The sequence below is a fragment of the Callorhinus ursinus genome, unplaced genomic scaffold, assembly GCF_003265705.2.
Source record: "Callorhinus ursinus isolate GAN/ISIS: 27379988/994484 unplaced genomic scaffold, GSC_fseal_2.0 scaffold17, whole genome shotgun sequence".
NCBI lineage: Eukaryota > Metazoa > Chordata > Mammalia > Carnivora > Otariidae > Callorhinus > Callorhinus ursinus.
This window is the reverse complement of record NW_027397079.1, coordinates 32,315,148-32,337,025: the sequence shown is the minus strand read 5'-3', so window position 1 is coordinate 32,337,025 and position 21,878 is coordinate 32,315,148. Positions and strand designations below refer to the sequence as shown.

The 21,878-nt window shown below is 39.0% G+C and overlaps 1 pseudogene; it reads right to left on the bottom strand.

The window, feature by feature from the left end:
• Positions 1-7,493: 7,493 nt before the first annotated feature.
• On the bottom strand, positions 7,494-8,767 carry LOC112834755 (splicing factor 3B subunit 4 pseudogene; annotated as a pseudogene).
• Between the last annotated feature and the right edge of the window lie 13,111 nt (positions 8,768-21,878).

Genomic DNA, 21,878 nt, shown 5'->3' with positions numbered 1-21,878 from the left:
AAGTTTCATACAAAATCCAGCCACTAAAATCTAGGACCACAAATGGTAAGAATGAACCTATTCACTCTGCTTGTGGAAGGTTCCATGAGCACCAGAGTGTGCAGCTATTGCTGCCAATGACCCTTGAAGCAGTTGGTATCAGATGTGATGGCAGCAAAAGCACCCTCCATAGGAGGACTTTGCCAAGTCGATCTTATGTGGCCTGGTCTGCCTCTTTCACTCAGCTTCTTTGGGCACCAAAAACACCTCAGAAGGAGTCGATATATTTGGAAGCCCTGTCTTGAAGAGGTCAACAAAAAGATAGACTGGATACCTTTGGATGCCATTTCATTTAGAAATGAGAACTTGTGTCTCAAGGGAGAAGCACTCATCAAAGGGGAGAGAAGGTTTAGTCTTTGATTTGGAATCTGTGTATTTGCTGTGGGTTTTCACTTAGAAATATAACACCAGACAGCTCTGATTTACAAGCAAAGCTGCAAGGTGTTTGGTATTCTGCTGATGCTAAATCTGTACTTTCTTTCGTCTGTTTCTTTCTTTCTTTTGGATATTCATTGTGGAAGAATTAAATCATAAATGTGTAGAAAAGAGTACACATGGGTGCATTCAGGTACCCATCACTGAGATGCAAAATAGCAACTGTTGGCCAATCTTGTCTCCCAGCCTTCTCCCTACGTCCACTGTGTAATTTTAAAGCAAATCTCAGATAGCCTATCATTTTGTCATACACACTTCAATGTAACTTGCCTTTGTATGACCTGTATTTCTTAAGATGTTTTTAACTGGTACAGAAAAAGTTGGTTGGTTCTGCTAGGGATCTGATGCTGCATTCTTAAATAGCACAACCTCCTCTCTATGCTCGGAATTGTTTCTTCCATTGATGATGATATGCCAAAGAGCCTCTGATTTGGAATCTTAGTGAGTACAGTTAGAGACAAGGGGAGAGAGCCAGTTGATGGCATGGTGATTGCTTCTGCCTGGCCCCTTGGACAGGGGGGTTCAAGTCTCTTTGATTCAAGGCAGGGCAGAAAGTGGATGGAATAATTTCCATGTGAGACTCAGTGAGCATCTCAGTCTGGGGCTAGCACCTAGAGAGGTTGTTTAGGGGAACACAGAAACACAGAGAACACTGATCAAAATAAAAACTCTTTGGGGGCCCATGTGTGAGATGGGGCTTGGCAGAAAGTCACTCTTCTGACTTTTGCTTGGAATTTAGCAACACTCTGACATTCTGAGATTTATACAGTAGTCAGAAGTAACTGTATTAGTAGAGTTTCAGGCGTTTACACACGAACGTTTTCAGTCCTGGCAAGAGCAAATTCCCACAATTCATTCATTGTTTTGCTTTTTTTTTTCCTTTTATTTACTCAAGAATGTATTAAGCTCCTACTATGGGCCAGACACTTTGTGTTACTGTGATCATAGCAGAGCTCAAGATAGAAAAATTTGCTCCCATTTTAGAGGGAAAGTGGGGCAATATACCCTAAATATATAATTTCAGATAGATAAATGCTGTAAGAAGGAAAGCAAACCAAAAAAATTTTTTTAAGATTTTATTTACTTATTTGACAGCACAAGCAGGGGAAGCAGGAGGCAGAGGCAGAAGCAGGCTTCTTTCTGAGCAGGGAGCCCGATGAGGGACTCGATCCCACAACCCTGGGATCATGACCTGAGCTGAAAGCAGACACTTAACTGACTGAGCCACCCAGCTGCCCCAGCCAACCAAATTTTAAAGGAGACTAACTTCAGGCAGAGGGTGGTATTTTATACAGGTGGGCATGGAAGGTCTCTATGAGGAGATAACTTCTGAGACGAGGCCTGAATAAAATATGAGGACAAGGTACCCACAGGTTTGGGTGAAGGACATGTGGGTTAAAGGCACAGAAAATGCAAACTCCCCAGGGTTCAAATAAGCAGGGTGTGATCAAGAAAAGAAAGACAAGTATGGGTATTGTGTAGTGATCCAGGTGGAGACTGATAAGCAATGAGCCCAAGAAGCAGGTCAAACTAACTTTGCAGGGTTCTAGAGACCACAATCATGTATTTGTCTTTTTTTTAAAAAAAGGATTTAATTAGGGCGCCTGGGTGACTCACTCGGTTAAGTGTCTGCCTTCGGCTCAGGTCATGATCCCGGGGTCCCGGTATCGAGCCTGGCTTCAGGCTCCCTGCTCAGCAGGTAGTATGCTTCTCGCTCCCCGTTGCTCCTGCTCCTTCTCTCTCTCAATCACTCTCTCAAATAAATAAATAAAATCTTTAAAAAATTAATTAATTTATTCGTGAGAAAGAGAGAGAGCGAGTCAGAGGACCAGAGGGAGAGGGATAAGCAGACTCCCCACTGAACGCAGAGCCCAACATGGGGATAGGTCTGAGGACCCCAAGATCACTCCCTGAGCCAAAATCAAGAGTCAGAGGCTTAACCACTGAGCTACCCAGGTGCTACGTATTTGACGTTTCAGCGTTTTAGTGTGTGTGCTCTCAGCAGGGCCTCTACATTGCTTAATGACAGAGGCACGATTCCTAGTCCCCACACTTAGTCAGGACACAGTCCACATGAGCAGGGGCTATGGGCCCGAGGCTAAGGGTTTCAAGCAAGAGAGTAACAAAACCGTCGTAGATTTTTTTTTTAATTTTTTATTGTTATGTTAATCACCATATATTACATCATTAGTTTTTGATGCAGTGTTCCATGATTCATTGTTTGTTCATAACACCCAGTGCACCATGCAAAACGTGCCCTCCTCAATACCCATCACCAGGCTAACCCATCTCCCCACCCCCCTACCCTCTAGAACCCTCAGTTTGTTTTTCAGAGTCCATCATCTCTCATGGTTCGTCTCCCCCTCTGACATACTCCCCTTTTCTTCCTCTCCTGTTATCTTCTTCTTTTCCTTTTTTCTTAAAATATGTTGCGTTATTTGTTTCAGAAGTACAGATCTGTGATTCAACAGTCTTGCACAATTCACAGCGCTCACCGTAGCACATACCCTCCCCAATGTCTATCACCCAGCCATCCCATCCCTCCCACCCCCAACCACTCCAGTAACACTCAGTTTGTTTCCTGAGATTAAGAATTCCTCATATCAGTGAGGTCATGTGATACATATCTTTCTCTGATTGACTTATTTCACTCAGCATAACACCCTCCAGTTCCATCCACGTCGTTGCAAATGGCAAGATCTCATTCCTTTTGATGGCTGCATAATATTCCATTGTGTATATATACCACCTCTTCTTTATCCATTCATCTGTCGATGGGCATCTTGGCTCTTTCCACAGTTTGGCTATTGTGGACATTGCTGCTATAAACATTGGGGTACATGTACCCCTTCGGGTCCCTACATTTGTATCTTTGTGGTAAATACCCAGTAGTGCAATTGCTGGATCGAACGGTAGCTCTAATTTCAACTGTTTGAGAAACCTCCATACTGTTTTCCAGAGGGGTTGCACCAGCTTGCATTCCCACCAACAGTGTAGGAGGGTTCCCCTTTCTCCACATCCCCGCCAACATCTGTCGTTCCCTGACTTGTTAATTTTAGCCATTCTGACGGGTGTGAGGTGGTATCTCATTGAGGTTTTGATTTGGATTTCCCTGATGCTGAGTGATGTTGAGCACTTTTTCATGTGCCTGTTGGCCATTTGGATGTCTTCTTTGGAGAAATGTCTGTTCATGTCTTCTGCCCATTTCTTGATTGGATTATTTGTTCTTTGGGTGTTGAGTTTGATAAGTTCTTTATAGATTTTGGATACTAGCCCTTTATCTGATATGTCGTTTGCAAATATTTTCTCCCATTCTGTCGGTTGTCTTTTGGTTTTGTGGACTGTTTCTTTTGCTGTGCAAAAGCTTTTTATCTTGATGAAATCCCAATAGTTCATTTTTGCCCGGGCTTCCCGTGCCTTTGGCGATGTTTCTAGGAAGAAGTTGCTGCGGCTAAGGTCGAAAAGGTTGCTACCTGTGTTCTCCTTTAGGATTTGGATGGACTCCTGTCTCACGTTTAGGTCTTTCAACCATTTGGAGTCTATTCTTGTGTGTGGTGTAAGGAAATGGTCCAGTTTCATTCTTCTGCATGTGGCTGTCCAATTTTCCCAACACCATTTGTTGAAGAGACTGTCTTTTTGCCATTGGACATTCTTTCCTGCTTTGTCAAAAATAAGTTGGCCATAGAGTTGAGGGTCCATTTCTGGGCTCTCGATTCTGTTCCATTGATCTATGCGTCTGTTTTTGTGCCAGTACCATACTGTCTTGATGATGACAGCTTTGTAATAGAGCTGGAAGTCCGGAATTGTGATGCCGCCAGCTTTGCTTTTCTTTTTCAGTATTCCTCTGGCTATTCGGGGTCTCTTCTGGTTCCATACAAATTTTAGGATTATTTGTTCCATTTCTTTGAAAAAAGTGGATGGTATTTTGATGGGGATTGCATTGAATGTGTAGATTGCTCTAGGTAGCATTGACATCTTCACAATGTTGATTCTCCCAATCCATGAGCATGGAACGTTTTTCCATTTCTTTGTGTCTTCTTCAATTTCTTTCATGAGTATTTTATAGTTTTCTGAGTACAGATCCTTTGCCTCTTTGGTTAGATTTATTCCTAGGTATCTAATGGTTTTGGGTGCAATTGTAAATGGGATAGACTCCTTGATTTGTCTCTCTTCTGTCTTGTTGTTGGTGTATAGGAATGCCACTGATTTCTGTGCATTGATTTTATATCCTGCTACTTTACTGAATTCCTGTATGAGTTCTAGCAGTTTTGGGGTGGAGTCTTTTGGGTTTTCCACGTACAGTATCATATCATCTGCAAAGAGTGAGAGTTTGACTTCCTCTTTGCCGATTTGGATGCCTTTGATTTTTTTTTGTTGTCTGATTGCTGTGGCTAGGACTTCTAATACTATGTTGAATAGCAGTGGTGAGAGTGGACATCCCTGCCGCGTTCCTGACCTTAGGGGAAAAGCTCTCAGCCTTTCCCCATTGAGAATGATATTCGCTGTAGGTTTTTCATAGATGGCTTTTATGATATTGAGGTATGTACCCTCTATCCCTATACTCTGAAGAGTTTTGATCAAGAAAGGATGTTGTACTTTGTCAAATGCTTTTTCTGCATCTATTGAGAGGATCATATGATTCTTGTTCTTTCTTTTGTTAATGTATTGTATCACGTTGATTGATTTGCGGATGTTGAACCAGCCTTGCAGCCCAGGAATAAATCCCACTTGGTCATGGTGAATAATCCTTTTAATGTACTGTTGTATCCTATTGGCTAGTATTTTGGTGAGAATTTTTGCATCCATGTTCATCAAGGATATTGGTCTGTAATTCTCTTTTTTGATGGGGTCTTTGTCTGGTTTTGGGATCAAGGTAATGCTGGCCTCATAAAATGAGTTTGGAAGTTTCCCTTCCATTTCTATTTTTTGGAACAGTTTCAGGAGAATAGGTATTAATTCTTCTTGAAATGTCTGAGTCCAAATTCTTAAAGAGAATGTTCAAAGGGAGCTTGCGTCTGAAAGGCGTAATCTGTGCTTCTAATAGATGGTTTGTTCAAGGTTTGTGTACAGCACGGTATAGGTCCATAAAAGTAGCAAGTTTAGGTGAATTATGGCATATAAGTAATAAGGGATATACAATATAAAGTGATAAAGAAAAGCCATAGATATAGCATATCAGCCATGGTCTATGTGCTTTAAATTTTCAGATCTTTCACTGAGAAGGTTGGTGGGTGTTCCCACAAGGCATTTCTTAGAAGGGTTGCATTCTCTGGAATATTATAGGAAATATATCAACAAGGCCAACTTCCTGTGGATTTTTAGGCATTGGGAATCATGTTGGCTAGAATACATTGTTTCCATGCACACCATATTCATATTCATGTATTCATTTATTCAATAGGTTCTCATTTGAAGATGTATTAAGTGCCAATTACTCTGAGTTACAGGGGCTATAAATATGAGGAAAATATAGTCCTTATTACTGACAGTCTCATAGTACAGTGGATAGATGGATAGGTAAACATAATTACATCATTGTAATAAGTATTATGATAGTTACTTTGAAATAAGGTGATACAATACTTTGAAATAATATAGAAAGGCAGGAGAAAAAGTACCTAAGTCTTACTAGCTGAAGGGTTAGGAGTGGCTTTATTGAGGAAATGACTTCAGCAGAGTGAACATCAATTGTAAATGTGTAGAGGGAGAGAAGAGCATGAAAATACCCCTTGCCCTCCACCAATAAACTGAATTAATTTTTTGGAACAGAATGTAAATTTGGGAGACTATAAGGGGTTAAGGCCAAAGTTGTTGGCAGAATTTAGTTTGTGAAGAGACAGATGAATTGAGATTTCATATTTCAGTCTTTGGGGAGCTACAGAGTCCTTTGAAAGAAAAGATGAGTTAGTCTTTGTCAGTCTTGTAAATATCAACACCTATAGGTCATACACACAGGAAAATGGTACTTAGTTCGTGTTAGACACACTATTGGGCCTGAAAAGGTATCTTGGGGCACATCACTTATGATTTTTGTGAATTAATCAACAAATTTTAATTGCCACATACCTTAAGCCTAGAATTATATTCAAAGATGATTGCCATATAAAGGAAGTTTGTAAAGATATAGCCACTTGACTTGAAATTATTCAAGGAGCCAACACACTGATAAAAAGAGAGTGGAGAAGAAAGTTATAACATGTACATAGGAGTTAGGTGGCTTGAAACCTACTCTAACACTAAGTGCCTAGTGTGAGAGATCACTGAGGTTTAGAGTAGCAGGGTCAGATATTTGGTGAAAAAGGTAGTTTCCAGCATAATTTTAAAGAATGAATGGACTTCAAATAACTGAAGGAGGAAAGCATTTCATTTTGAAAGATTAGCATAAATTAAGACTTGAACATGCAACTCATAACATTTGTTGGTAAGATTAATCGATTGTTTATCTTGTATTAATTAATCAAAATCTATACTTTATTCAGATTTCTTTAGTTGTTGTTTTTGTTTGTTTTTCTTAATGTCTTTTCTCCATTCCAGGATTACATCCAAAACACCACAAAATTCTTTTTAGTCATCATGTGTTCTTAGGCTCCTCCTGGCTATAAGAGTTTCTCAGATTTTCCTTGTTTTTGATGATCTTGATAGTTTTGAGGAGGATTTATCAGGTCTTTTGTAGTAATTGGAATTTGTCCTGTATTTTTCTCATGATTAAACTGGGGTATGGGTAGGGGTTTTTGAAAGGAAAACCACAGAGATAAAGTGACATTGCCTTTCTCTCTCTCTCTCTCTCTTTTTTTTTAACAAGGAGTTTAGTTTTATTTTCTCTGTGCATTTGCAAAACACGACCAACATAGAAAAAAAAAATAAAACCTCCTGTGAAAAACATTACACTTAAGGGGAAAAAAAAAAAAAGGCCTGAGAGGGATTAGTGCCTTAGCCATAGGGAGTTACAGCAACTCTGATTGGTCCAAGCAATTGAAAAGATATTGGGAAGATAGAACAGGAGGCAAGAGAACGAGAAATTACTGAGGAAGAGGGCCTCGAAGTGGGCCACAAGGGGGAACTGGAGGCCGGGGGGTGGGCCGGGGTGGAGGGATGGGCCCCTGCTGGTAGCCATAGGGTAGGGGTCGTGGAGGCCCAGTGTATCCATGAGGAGGCATTAGTGGAGGAGGTCCACACATCCCATGTGGAGGCATAGGACCTGAGTGACCCATGGGAGATCCAAATGGAGGCCCTCGAGGGGGCATGCCCATTGGAGGAGGTCCAGGATGAGGCATTCCGGGTGGCAGGTGGGGAGGTGCTGCCCCCCAGAGCCTGGGGGCCCAGCATGGGGGTGTCCTAAGCTATGAGGGCCATGGTGGGCCAGCTGCATCTGAGACATCCCTGGATGGGGCATCCCACATGCTGGGAATGGGTGAGGATGTAAGTGTCCATATTCAGGAGGACCAGACCCTGGGGTTCCTGTTGATGGTGGGCCATGTCCTCCAGCCCCAGGAGGCATAGGTGGTGGGGGCATGGCTGGGGGTATCCCAGGTGGAAGGGCTCCAGGAGGTGGCACTGGGGGTGGGAAGGACCCAGGAGGAGGCATGCCTGGTGGAGGAAGCCCGGACCCCAGTGATGATACCACAGGATTGGGGGCTGAGGTTGGAGGCTGTGCATCTGCAAACAGCTGATGAGGGTGGTCTGCCTGGGAGAGTGGGTTCTGGGCTGCCAGAAGTCCTTCAGCTGCTGAGCCATGGCGCTCACCCTTGGAGTCCTTCTTGAAGGCATAGGGCACAGTGATAGGGCAGTTACAGAGATACTGCCCATTCATGGCCTCAATAGCTGTATCCAAAGCATCAAATGAAGTGAAATTAATAACGGCATAACCTTTGGAGTTGCCTGTGTCAGGGTCCTGCATAATCTTTGGGGTTTGTAAGATGATCCCAAAGGCGCTGAAAGTATCATAAAGCAGCTTCTCATCAATCTCCAGGTCTAGATTGCCAATGAAAATGTTGGCCCCCACATCCAGGTTCTTGTTGTGAGCTGATGCTTTGTTCACCCGTATTGGTTTCCCACAGAGTTTGATCATGTTCATGATCTTAATGGCATAGTCAGCATCTTTCCCACTCAAGAATTCCACAAAGCCATAGCCTTGGTGCTGACCTGTGACTCTATCCTTTGGCATGTGGGTGTTGACTACTGGCCCTGCCTGGAGAAATAGCTCCCACAGCAATGGTTCACTAACCTTCTCGTCCAGGCCCCCGATGTAGACAGTGCCATCCTGGTTCCACTCGGAGATCGGCCTGGCTGCCATGGCGAAAGAGCTCCCTGCCTTTCTCTTTTTAACAAGTTCTTATTTTATTTACTAGGTGCTCATCACAAGTGCACTCCTTAATCCCCATCACCTATTTCATCCATCCCCCTCCCCCACCCCTCACTCCTCTGGTAACCATTAATTTGTTCTCTATACTTAAGAGTCTATTGGGATGCCTGGGTGGCTCAGTCGGTTAAGCATCTGCCTTAGGCTCAGATCATGATCCTAGGATCCTGGGATGGAGTCCCGCATCAGGCTCCCTGCTCAGTGAGGAGCCTGCTTCTCCTTCTGCCTGCAGCTCCCCCGTTTGTTCTCTCTCTCTCTGGCAAAAAAATGAAATTTTATTTATTTGACAGACAGAGACACAGTGAGAGAGGGAACACAAGCAGGAGGAGTGGGAGAGGGAGAAGCAGGCTTCCTGTGGAGCAGGGAGCCCGCTGTGGGGCTCGATCCCAGGACCCTGGGATCATGACCCAAGCCGAAGGCAGATGCTTAACAACTGAGCCACCCAGCCTCCCCTAAATAAATAAAATCTTAAAAAAAAGTCTGTTTCTTGGTCTTCCTTTCTCCCCCATCCCCCCACCATATTTTTGTTTTTAAATTCCACATGTGAGTGAAATCATATGGTATTTGTCTTTCTCTGACTGATGTATTTCACTTAGTATTATACTCTCTAGGTTTATCCATGTCATTGAAAATGGCAAGATTTCATTTTTTATGGCTGAATAATATTCCACTGTGTGTGTGTGTGTGTGTGTGTGTGTGTGTGTGTGTGTGTACCACTTCTCCTTTATCCATTCATAAATCGACAGACAATTTGTCTATATCCATAACTTGGTTACTGTAAATAATGCTATTATAAACATAAGGGCACACGTATCCCTTTGAAATAGAGTTTTTGTATTATTTGGGTAAATACTCGGTAGTGCAATTGCTGAATCATAGGGTAATTCTATTTTTTATTTTTTGAGGAACCTCCGTACTGTTTTCCACAGTGGCTGTACCAGTTTGTGTTTCCACCCACAGCACATGAGTATTCCTTTTTCTCCACATCCCTGTCAACACCAGTTGTTTCTTGTGTTGTTGATTTTCACCATCCTGACAGGTGTGAGGTGATAGCTTCTTGTAGTTTTGATTTGCATTTCCCTTATGATAACTGATGATGAGCATCTTTTCATGTGTCTGTTGACCATCTGTATATCTTATTTGGAGAAATGTCTGTTCATGTGTTCTGCCCATTTTTTAATTGGATTATTTTTGGTGGTGTTGAGTTTTGTAAGTTCTTTATTTTGGATATTAACCCTCTATAGATATGTCATTTGCAAATATCTTCTCTAATTCTGTAGGTTGCCTTTAATTTTTTTGATTATTTCCTTTGCTGTGCAGTTTTTCATTTTGATATAGTTCCAGGAGTTTATTTTTGCTTTTGTTTCCCTTGCTTCAGGACACATAGCTAGTAAGTTGCTATAGCTAATGTCAACTAAGTTACTATGAATTTTTATGGTTTTAAGTCTCATATTTAGGTCTTTAATCCATTTGAAATTTGTTTTTGTGTATGTTGTAAGAAAGTGGTCCAGTTTCATTCTTTTGCATGTTGCTGTCCAGTTTTCCCAATACTATTGAAGAAACTGTGTTTTTCCCATTGGATATTTTTCCTGCTTTGTTGAATAATAATTGACCATATGGTTGTGGGTCTATTTATGGGTTTTCTATTCTAATTTATTGATCTATGTGTCTATTTTTGTGCCAGTACCATCCTGTTTTGATTACTACAGCTTTGTAATATAACTTGAAGTCCAGAATTGTGATGCCTCCAGCTTTGCTTTTCTTTTTCAACATTGCTTTGGCTATTTGGAGTCTTTTGTGGTTCCATACAAATTTTAGTATTGTGTGTTCTAGTTCTGTAAAAAATGCTGTTGGTATTTTGATAGAATTACATTAAATGTATAGATTGCTTTGAATAGTATAGACATTTTAAGAATATTTGTTCTTCCAATCCATGAGCATGAAATATTTTTCCATTTCCTTGTGTCTTCTTTAATTTCTTTCACCAGTGTTTTATAGCTTTCAGAGTACAGGTCTTTCACCTCTTTGGTTATGTTTATTCCTAGATATCTTATTTTTGGTACAACTGTAAATCAGATTGTTTTAATTCCTCTTTCTGCTGCTTCATTTCTGGGGTATAGAAATTAAACATTAGTTTTCTATAGATTTTGTATCCTGTGACTTTACTGAATTTATCAGTTCTAGCAGTTTTTTGGTGGAGTCTTTTGGGCTTTTTCTATATAATATCATGTCATCTGCTAATAGCGGAAGTTTCACTTTTCTACTGATTATGATGAGTTTTATTTCCTTTTGTTGTCTAATTTCTATGACTAGAACTTCCAATACTATGTTGAATAAAACAACTGTCTTGTTCCTGCCCAAAGAGGAAAAGCTCTCAGTTTTTCCCCATTGAGAATGATAATTAGCTGTGGGTTTTTCATATGGCCTTCATTATGTTGGGTATGTTCCTTCTAAACCTACTTTGTTGAGGGTATTTATCATGAATGGATGTTGTATTTTGTCAAATGCTTTTCCTGCAGCTATTGAAATGACCATATGGTCTTTTTCCTTTCTCTTTTTGATGTGATATAGCTCATTGATTGATTTGCGAATACAGAACCACCCTTGCAACCCAGGAATAAATCCCACTTGATCATGAGAAATGTTTTTTTTTTTTTTTAACATATTGTTAGATTCAGTTTGCTAGTATTTTGTTGAGGATTTTTGCATGTATTTCCATCAGGGAAGATGTCTTTATCTGGTTTTGGGATCAGGGTAATGCTGGTGTCAGAGTGAATGTTGAAGTTTTTGTCTTCTATTTTTTGGAATACTATGAGAAAAGTAGGCATTAACTCTTTAAATGTTTGGTAGGATTTTCCTGTAAATCATCTGGTCCTGAACTTTTGTTTGTTGGGAGTTTTTTGATTACTGATTCAATATTTTTTGCTGGTAATTGGTCTGTTCACATCTTCTATTTCTTCCTGTTTCCATTTGATTGTTTATGTTTCTAGGAATTTATCCATTTCTTCTAGGTTGTCCAGCTTATTGCCATATAGTTTTTCATAATCTTTTAAAATTGTTTGTATTTCTGTGGTGTTGGTTGTTATTTTTCCTGTCTCATTTGTGATTTTATTTATTTGGGTCCTTTCTCTTTGGTTTATCAATTTCATTGATTTTTTTCAAAGAACCAGCTCCTGGTTTCATGGATCTGTTCTATTTTTTTATTTCTGCCCTAATCTTTATTATTTCCTTCCTTCTACTGATTTTGGGTTTTGTTTTTCTTTTCCTAGCTTCTTTAGGTGTAAGTTTAGGTTGTTTGAGATTTTTCTTTCTTCTCAAGGTAGGCTTGTATAGCTATAAACTTCCCTCTTAGAACTGCTTTTGCTGCATCCCAAAGATTTTGAACCATTGTGTTTTCATTTTCATTTTTTTCCATGCACCTTTTTATTTCTTCTTTGATTTCATGGTTGACCCATTCATTGTTTAGTAGCATGTTATTTAACCTCCATGTATTTGTGATCTTTCCAGATTTTTTTCTTTTGGTTGACTTCTAGTTTCATACCATTGTGGTCAGGAAAGATACATGCTATGACTTCGATCTTCTTGAATTTGTTGAGGCTAGTTTTGTGGCCTACCTGTGATCTATTCTGGAGAATGTTCCATGTGTACTTAAAAAGAACATATATTCTGCTGTTTTAGGCTGAAATGTTCTGAATATACCTGTTCAGTCCGTCTGGTCCAGTGTGTCATTCAAAGCCATTGTTTCTTGTTGATTTTCTGTTTAGATGATCTATCTATTGATGGGATTGGAGTGTTAAAGTCCCCTACTATTATTGTATTATTATTAATTAGTACCACTATGTTTGTTATCAACTCTTTTATGTATTTGGGTGCTCCCATGTTGGGTCCATAAATATTTACAATTGTTATATCTTCTTGTTAGATTATCCCCTTTGTTATTATATAGTATCCTTCTTTGTCTCTTGTTACAGTCTTTGTTTTAAAGTCTATTTTGTCTTGTAGAAGTATTGCTAACCTAGCTTTCTTTTGATATTCATTGCATGATAAATATTTCTCCATCCCCTCATTTTTAATCTGCAGGTGTCTTTAGGTCTAAAATGAATCTCTTGTAGGCAACATATAGATGGGTCTTGTTTTTTTATTCATTCTGTCACCCTATGTCTTTTGATTGGAGCTTTTATTCTATTTAGATTCAAAGCAATTATTGATAGATATGTATTTATTGCCATTTTATTACTTGTTTTGTGTTGTTTCTAAAGATTTTTCTGATCCTTTCTTGTCTTTCTCCCATGGTTTTCTGGTTTTCTTTAGTAAACCATCTGGATTTCTTTCTCTATTTTCTTTGCATATTTATGAGTGGTTTTTGATTTGTGATACTATTAGATGTGTATAATATCTTCAGCATATAGCAGTCTATATTAAGTTGATAGTAATTTAAGTTTGAATCCATTCTTTACTCCTCTCATCCCATGTTTTAGGTTAAGGTGTCATATTTTACATCCTTTTATTTTGTGAGTTCCTTGACTGATTTTTTTTTATAGAAATATTCATTTTCACTGCTTTTGTGTTTCCTACCTTCATACCAACCTTTTTCATCTTTCCACTCAAAGGGTCCCTTTTAATATTTCTTGTGGGCCTGGTTTAGTGATCATGAATCATAAATTCCTTTACTTTTTGTTTGTCTAGGAAGCTCTTTATCCCTCATTTTATTCTGAATGATAGCCTTGCTGGAGAGAGTATTCTTGGCTGCAAGTTTTTCCCATTCAGAACTTTCAATATATGAGGCCACTCCTTTCTGGCTTTGAAAGTTTCTGCTGAAAATCTACTAATAGCCTTATGGGGTTTCCCTTATATGTAACTGTCTTTTCTCTTGCTGCTTTTAGGATTTTTTCTTTATTGCTATATTTTGCAAATTTATTTGCAATATGTCTTAGTTTGGCCTGCTTTTGTTGATTTTGATGGGAGTTCTCTGTGCCTCCTGGATCTGGATGTGTGTTTCTTTCCCCAGATTAGGGAAGTTTTCAACTATTATGTTTTTCAAAAATATTTTCTGCCCCCTTTTCTTTCTCTTCTTCTTCTGGGACTTCTATAATTCAAATTTTATTATGTTTGATGGAGTTCCCTAAGTCCATTCTTGTTTTGCATAATTCTTTTTTCTCTCTTTTGTTCAGCCTGATTACTTTCCATTATTTTGCCTTTTAGGCCATTAATTTGTTCCTCTGTTTCTTCCAGTTTGCTGTTCATTCCAACAACTGTGTTTCTAATTCCATTTATTGAGCCCTTTATCTTTCCTATGTTATTGCTATCTCTGTATTAATGGTCTCACGGATGTCCTCCACTCTTTTCTTGATTCCAGGAAGTATCTTTATTATCGTTGCTTTACATTCTCCATCAGGCATGTTACTTACATCTGTTTGTTTAGATCTCTTGCTGCAGCCTCATTCTGTTCTTTCATTTGGGGAAAATTCCTCTGTCTTCTCATTTTGCCTAAGTCTCTGTGCCTGTTTCTGTGTGTTAGGAAATGCAGCTATATCCGCTGTTCCTGAGGTTAATGGCTTTATGAAGAAGGTCCTATAGTGCCCTGCAGTGTATGTAGTGTCCCCTGTTCTTTGGGGTCTGGAGCTTCCAGAAGTGTCTCCAATGTGTGCTGCATGTGCTCTGTTATTGTGTCTTTGCTGCTTTATCTTTCAGGCCAGTTGTCTGCAGAGGCTCTCTTGCCTGTTGTGTGAAGTGTTTGGTCTCTGTCCTAAACGTAGTGCATTAGTTAAAATCTAGGTGTGTTCTGGTGTGCTTGTGAGATGAGATGGGATAAGACCTGTTGCCACTGCCACAGGAACCAAGGCTTTGCCAAAAAACCAGGTTGGGAGACATGGTGTTGACAAGGGTTTGGACTGGCCTTCTGTGTAAGGGGGCTAGCCACACTGGGACTGAGGCAAGGGTGAATGGGAGGGGAAGTTCCACTGGAGCAGAGGAGTGGGCTTGATGTAAGCAAGGTATTTAACGAATGTCCATGCCGAGCTGCTTACTGCAGTTGGCCCTGTGCTTATGCTGAGGGACAGGGGAGGGAAATGGCACCTGCCAGTTACTTTGTTTTTGGAGCGATCTTTCTGTGAACTCTGCCTCTCTGGTCATACTCCAAGAGGAGTAAATAACCTTCCTACTGTGTGCCCCAGGTACTCTTCAGATCACTATTTCCATGCTATATGACCAAGGACTCTTTGCTTGTCTTCTTTTCAATAGCAGCCCCAATGTCCTCTGAATTCTCCCAGAGCCAAGCATGCTGACCATCCAAACTCTTACACTTTAAGCCCCTCTGGTTGCAAGAACTCATGAAATTCAGGCCCTCTCACTTTCCAAGTCAATTGCTATGGGAATTTTTTTCCGCTCTGTGCTCCCTTGTGTGCTAGTCTGTCTCTTGCCCTTCTCCGTGACTGTGGCTCTTTCCCCACTGCAGCAGCCACAATTTGTTTCTTTTGCAAGCCATGTCTCTGTACCTCCTACCTTCTTCAATGTAGCCTCTTCTCTACTTTGGTTGTGGTTTGTTCATCCAGTCTTCAGATTCATTTCTGGGGTATTGTGGATGATATGATAGTTATCAAGTTGGGACAATGTGAACCCAGGGTCCTCCTACTCTGTGGCCATCTTTGCTTTGTCTAATTGATAAAGGGCCATTTTAATCACATCATATCAAGGGCACATACAAGCAACATGGCATTACTGTTGATGTGAACCTTGATCACCTAGGTGAGGTAGTGTTTGTCAGATTTCTCTGTAAAGTTACCGCCGCCCCCCATACTGTACTCTTTCAAAAGAAGTCACCATATGCAACCTAAGTGTAATGAGGGGGAAATTATACTCTACCTCCTTGGAGGTAGAGTATGTACATAAATTATTTGGAATTCTTTTTTATGTATTTATTCAACCTATCATTTATTTATCTCACTATGCACTCATGGATATTTATTTTATACTTTGGGTTATAATACTGTGTCATTTATTTTGTTGCTCAAATTTTCCAGCATTGGCTATTGTGAGTTCTTTCAGATGGCTATGGTATCCCTTTGACATACCTCTTCATGTGTTTTGGTTATTTTTTGGTTTGTTTCTTTGTGTATTTTTAATAATTCCTTACTTCTGGGCACTTCAAGATACTCCAGTCTCATATTATCTGTCACCTAACCTATCTCTAGACTCAGCCATTTCTCCAAGTTGCCCTCATTCCTTTTATTGGAAAATAGTATTAGAAACCAAAGTCTAGAGACTAGGAGTGTTTGTTGCTGGTGGTGTGTCCTTGCTTCCAGGTCCTCTTAGCTGACAGAACAAGGTAATATGTGTGTATGCTAACCTATGTATTGACCGATACACAGCTAAGAATATTTCTACATGTAACAATCTGTATCTGTATTAACCCAAACATGAGTACATACTGGTATCTCCAACTAAAATCCATTTTCACATGGATCATTCTTGTCTCTTCCCCTTCCTTTTCTGTCTGTAACTTAACCAAACAGTGAGAAACCTGGTTCTCACTATTCATTGTCCATTTATTTATCTGTTCAATTCTAGTATGCAAGAAGAAAATTGTCCTCATGGGATAATTTTATCAACTAGAATACAATTCTTATGTATAGTTTCCTTTACCTTTAGTTTGACATATTCTACTCATTTCAAAGTTACTTACATCAGCAATTTCCCCCATCCCCTAGAGTGAGGTTGTTTCATACATTTGTAATAGAATTAGATTGTTTTGTCACATTCTGCATTCCATGTTGGAATTCTCCTGACCTCCTACATGTTGCTTATTTAATTTGCATACATTAAGTGCTGTATGGTTCTATGAGTTTTGACAGTTGCATATTTTCATGTATTCACCATTACAATATCACACGGAATAGTTTCAGCCCCCTAAAAATTCCCTTGTGCTTCACTTATTTAATCTTCTTTCCCTGTTCCCCAAACCCCCAGAACTACTGATCTTTTTATTGTTTTGTCCTTTTTTATTGGTTTGGCTTTTCTAGAATGTCATATAATTAGAATCATACACCATAGAGCCTTTTCATACTGACTTCTTTCACTTAAACAGTATGTACTTAAGATTTATTCATTTCTTTCTCTGGCTTGCTAGCTCATTTATTATTGCTGAATAACATTCAATTGTACAGGTATACCACAGTTTACTTATCTGTTCACATATGGAAGCACATTTTGCTTGCTTCCAGATTTTGGTAATTATAAATAAAGCTGCTGTAAACATTCAAGTGCAGGTTTTAGTGTGGACATAAGTTTTCACATCAGTTAGGTAAACATCTAGGAGCATGACTGCTGGATCATATGATAAGGCTATGTTTAGCTTTGTAAGAAATTGCCAAAATATCTCCCAAAGTGACTGTACCATTTTGCATTTCTACTAGTAGCAAATGAGAGTTACTATGAATTACTATTACTGCACATCCTTGCCAGAATTTGGTATTGTTTTTTTTTTTCCTTTAGCCATTTTGGTAGGCTTTAGTGGTATCTCATTTGTTGTTTTCGTTTGCAATTTCTTAACAAAAATGATGATGAACATCTTTTCATATGTTTATTTGCCATCTGGATATCTTCTTTGGTGATGTGTTTGCCCAGGACTTTTGCCCATTTTTTAATTGGGTTGTTTGTTTTCTTACTGTTGAGTTTTAAGAGTTCTTTGTATATTTTGGATATAAGTCCTCTGTCAAATATGTGTTTTGCAAATATTTTCTCCCAGTCTATGGCTCATCTTTCCATTCTCCTAACAGTATCTTTCACACAGCACAAGTTTTTTTTTTAAATTTTTATAAAGTCCTACTTACTTTTTTCTTTGATCTTGCTTTTGGTGTTGTATGCAAAAACTCATTGGCAAGCCTAAAGTCATCTAAATTTTCTCTGTTTTCTTCTTGAGGTTATATGGTTTGGATTTTACATTTAGATCCATTTTGAGTTAATTTTTGAAAGGTGTAAGATCTTTCTCTAATCCCTCTCCCTCCCTCCCTCTCTCTTTTTTCTAATTTGGGCATCCACTGTTCCAGCACTATTTGTTGAAAAGGCTATTCTTTCTCCATTGAGTTATCCACGCTCCTTTGTTAAACAGTAGTTGACTACATTTGGATGGGTCTCTATTCTGTTCTATTTCCTGTGTGTCTATTCTTTCACCAATACTATACTGTGTTGATTACTGTGGCTTTGTACTAAGTCTCGGAATCAAGGTAATGTGAGTTCTCCAACTATGTTCTTCTTCAGTATTGTACTGGCTATTCCAGGTCTTTTTCCTTTCCACATAGGCTTTAAAATCAGCTCATGTTAATATCTACAAAATACCTTACAGAAATTTTGATTGGGATTACATTTAATCTTTGGATCAAGTTGGGAAAAATCAACATCCTAATAATATTGAGTCTTCCAATTCATGAACGCAAAATATGTCTCCAATTATTCAGATAATTTTGGATTCTTTTTGTATTAGAGTTTTATAGTTTTCCACATAGAGATCCTCAACATATTTTGTTAGATTTATACTTAAGAATTATTTTTTGTGTGCTTTATAAGTTATATTTTCATTTTATTTTAAATTTTAATGGTTTATATGGTAAAGCAGTTGATGTTAGGATATAAACATTATATCCAGCAACCTTGCTATACTTGGTATTATTTCAGGAGTATATTTGTTGATTCCTTGGGATTTTCTACGTAGACATCTTATATCTGGGAAAAATGAGAGTTTTACTTCTTTGTCAATCTGTCAACATATTTTATTTCTTTTTCTTATCTGAATGCTATAACTAGGCCTTCCAGTACTATGTTGAATAAAAATAAGAGAGGACATTATTGCCTTGTTACTGATCTTGTTACTGCCAGAAAGGTAACTAGTACCTCACTATTAAGTGTAATGTTAGCTGTAGGGGTTTGTGTGTGTGTGTGTGTGTGTGTGTGTGTGTGTGTGTGTGTTCTTCAACAAGTTGAGGAATATCCCTTCTATTACTAGTTTGCTGAGAGTTTTTATCATGAATGCATGTGGTAGTAAGTAGAGGAGAGAAAGCATTTTATAATCTTCTGATTTAATCTTGTTTTCAAGGGCCTGGGTCTCTGGTTTGTAACTTTCACAAGTATTTCTCCAAATTTATAGCTCTGTTATTCCTTTATTTTTTTTTATTTTTTAAATTTTATTGTTATGTTAGTTACCGTACAATACATCATTAGTTTTTGATGTGGTGATCCACGATCCATTGTTTTTGTACAACACCCACTGCTCCATGCAGTACGTGCCCTCCTTAATGCCCATCACTGGACTAACCAATCCTCCCTCCCCCCTCCCCTCTAAAACCCTGTTTGTCTCTCAGAGTCCATAGTCTCTCATGGTTCATCTCTCCCTCCGATTCCCCCCCTTCATTTCTCCCTTCCTTCTCCTAATGTCCTCCATGCTATTCCTCATGTTCCACAAATAAGTGAAACCTTATGATAATTGACTTTCTCTGCTTGACTTCTTTCACTTAGCATAATCTCCTCCAATCCCATCCATGTTGATGTGAAAGTTGGGTATTCATCCTTTCCGATGGCTGAGTAATATTCCATTGTATATATGGACCACATCTTCTTTATCCATTCATCTGTTGAAGGGCATCTCGGCTCTTTCCATAATTCGGCTATTGCGGACATTGCCGCTATGAACGTTGGGGTGCATATGTCCCTTCTCTTCACTACATCTGTGTCTTTGGGGTAAATACCCAGAAGTGCAATTGCCGGGTCATAGGATAGCTCTATTTTTAAATTTTTGAGGAACCTCCACACCGTTTTCCAAAGTGGCTGTACCAACTTGCATTCCCACCAACAGTGTAAGAGGGTTCCCCTTTCTCCACAACCTCTCCAACATTTGTTGTTTCTTTCCTTGTCCATTTTTGCCATATTACTCATGTAAGGTGGTATCTCAATGTGGTTTTGATTTGAATTTCCCTGCTGGCTAATGATGATGAACATTTTTTCATGTGTCTGTTAGCCATTTGTATGTCTTCTTAAGAGAAGTGTCTTTTCATACCTTCTGCCCACTTTTTGACTTGATTATTTGTTTTTTGTGTGTTGAGTTTGAGAAGTTCTTTATAGATCTTGGATACCAGCCCTTTATCTGTAATGTCATTTGCAAATATCTTCTCCCATTCTGTGGGTTGCTTCTTTGTTTTGTTGACTGTTTCCTTTGCTGTGCAGAAGCTTTTTATCTTGATGAAGTCCCAAAAGTTCATTTTACTTTTGTTTCACTAGGTTTTGGAGATGTATCTTGAAAGAAGTTGCTGTGGGTGATGTCAAAGAGGTTACTGCCTGTTCTCCTCCAGGATTTTAATGGATTCCTGTCTCATATTGAGGTCTTTCATCCGCTTTGAGTTTATCTTTGTGAATGGTGTTAGAGAATGGTCGAGTTTCATTCTTCTGCATGTGGCTGTCCAATTTTCCCAGCACCATTTATTGAAGAGACTCTCTTTTTTCCATTGCATGTTTTTTTCCTGCTTTGTCAAAGATTAGTTGACCGTAGAGTTGAGGATCCATATCTGGGTATTCTATTCTGTTCCACTGGTCTATATGTCCGTTTTTGTGCTAGTACCACGCTGTCTTGGTGATCACAGCTTTGTAATATAGCTTGAAATCGGGCAACGTGATGCCCCCAGCTTTGTTTTTCTTTTTCAACATTTCCTTGGTGATTCGGGATCTTTGCTATTCCATACAAATTTTAGGATTGTTTGTTCCAGCCCTTTGAAAAATGTCATTGGAGTTTTGATCGGGATGGCATTGAAGGTATAGATTGCTCTGGGTAGCATAGACATTTTAACAATGTTTATTCTTCCGATCCATGAGCATGGAATATTTTTCCATCTTTTTGTGTCCTCTTCAATTTCTTTCATGAGTGTTTTGTAGTTCCTAGAGTTTAGATCCTTTACTTCTTTGGTTAGGTTTATTCCGAGGTATCTTATGGTTTTTGGTGCTATTGTAAATGGAATCATTTCTCTAATTTCTCTTTCTACAGTTGCGTTGTTAGTGTATAAGAAAGCAACTGATTTCTGTGCATTGATTTTGTATCCTGCCACATTACTGAATTGCTGTATGAGTTCTAGTAATTTGGGGGTGGAGTCTTTTGGGTTTTCCACATAAAGTATCACGTTGTCTGCAAAAAGAGAGAGTTTGACTTCTTCTCTGCCAATTTGAATACCTTTTATTTCTTTTTGTTGTCTGATTGCTGTTGCCAGGACTTCTAGTACTATGTTGAACAATAGTGGCAAGAGTGGGCATCCTTGACGTGTTCCTGATCTTCAAGGAAAGGCTCTCAGCTTTTCCCCATTGAGGATGATATTCGCTGTGGATTTTTTGTAGATGGATTTTATAAACGTCAGGAATGTCTTCTATCCCTATACTCTGAAGAGTTAATGAGGAAAGGATGTTGTATTTTGTCAAATGCTTTTTCTGCATCAATTGAGAGGACCATATTGTTCTTCTCCCTCCTCTTATTAATGTGTTCTATCACACTGATTGATTTGCGAATGTTGAACTGCCCTTGCATCCCGGGGATAAATCCCACTTGGTCGTGGTGGATGATCCTTTTAATGTATTGTTGGATCCTATTAGCTAGGATTTTGTTGAGGATTTTGGAATCCATATTCATCAGGGATATCAGTCCGAAATTCTCCTTTTTGATGGCATCTTTGCCTGGTTTGGCGACTAAGGTAATGCTGGCCTCATAGAATGAGTTTGGAAGTTTTCCTTCTGTTTCTATTTTTTGAAACAGCTTCAGTAGAATAGGTATTATTTCTTCTTTGAATGTTTGGTAGAATTTCCCAGGGAATCCATCAGGCCCTGGACTCTTGTTTTTTGGGAGGTTTTTGATCACTGCTTCAATCTCATTACTGGTTATTGGCCTATTCAGGTTGTCAATTTCTTCCTGTTTCAGTCTTGGCAGCTTATAGGTTTCCAGGAAGGCCTCCATTTCATCCAGGTTGCTCAGTTTATTGGCATATAGTTGTTGATAATAATTTCTAATAATTGTTTCTATTTC